Raw genomic sequence first — 1,371 nt, 5'->3', positions numbered from 1 at the left:
GGGTTCAGCTCCTGCACAGAAAAAAAAAAAGAAAAAATATGAAGAACTGTGGTTATTATTTAATTTCTTTTGATGTTAATTCTTTCCAGATAATTCTGTATTTTTCCACTACAATTATGATAAGTGTACATGAAGTCTAGAAAAAACTTTTTGCTATATAAAAAAAAATAAATCTGTAGAGTGAGAAGAAATCCCATTCACAAGTGAAAATTATTTATATTCAACTGCTGTAAAAAATAAACTGAATATTTCACCAATTTTGTAGCATGGATTAACAGTGCATAACTGTGCACAAATTGTATGGGAAAGCTTTAGTCATTTCAAAATCTTTCTGATCCATGAATATAGTGTAAAATGCAATGGAGAAACCATTCCAAATATTATTAATAAAGACAGAAGCTTTAGGCAGTACAATGAACACTTAGTTGCTGAACAACTGTTTATAACAACTCATATTTAACTGATAATTATTCATATTTCAATTCCTCCTGGATGTCTCACACACACACACAAAAATCCTACAATCGAGACCAGAAACACGAAAAGATCATGAAAAAAAAAAAAACTAAAAACCAACCCCAAACAAGTGGAAGAAGAAAACAGAGAGAAGGAACTTACCAAGAGATTTCACAAAACATGCTATAACCAGCAGAATTGAGAAGAGCTACGTCTTCAGACTGCTAATTGCAAGTCCCATCAGAGAATTCTGCCTCCCAGCTGCCAACACAGGTATAAAACTAAACAAGTGTGTGATAATTGTCTTCCTTGCTTCTTGACAAAATTAAATCCAAAGTTAATGCGATATACAAAACAAATAAACATTACAAATTATATATATATATACACACACACAATATACAATACAGATTAAATATAAATTAAATCAAATCTTATCCTCATTTCAACCTCGCACTCTTCCAAAATAGTGGATAAGACCTTCTTGCCCTTTAAATGTATTCAAGTAAGGGATTTCATTTATCATGCTGAGATGGAAACAAACTTACTTAAATGATAGTCTTCCGTGTTTCTGTACAGTTGTCTGCACCAACTTGAGAACATAAACCAGCTAGAAAACAGCTCAGAGATACACAATCATCTTTAGGATTCATACGGCATAAGTGTTTTATTGATCCTCATGTTACGAGATACCATTTAAGACAGAAGTCATTCCCTTTTCAAGTACATACTTTACTAGTTCAATAAATGTTTCTATACTTTCGTGATCAGATTGCATACATTAAAGCAGTGGTTGCTTTCCATATACCTTAGAGACAGGCAGTTAAATCAACGGATTATGAATCTCAGTTTCATTGATTTAGCCAAATTTTCTAATAAGAAAGATGCCTATTGCCCTGATTGAACTGTGGAATC

The sequence above is a fragment of the Grus americana genome, chromosome 9 (genome assembly GCF_028858705.1).
Source record: "Grus americana isolate bGruAme1 chromosome 9, bGruAme1.mat, whole genome shotgun sequence".
NCBI lineage: Eukaryota > Metazoa > Chordata > Aves > Gruiformes > Gruidae > Grus > Grus americana.
The sequence above is the reverse complement of the archived record's forward strand: the minus strand, read 5'-3'. Positions refer to the sequence as shown.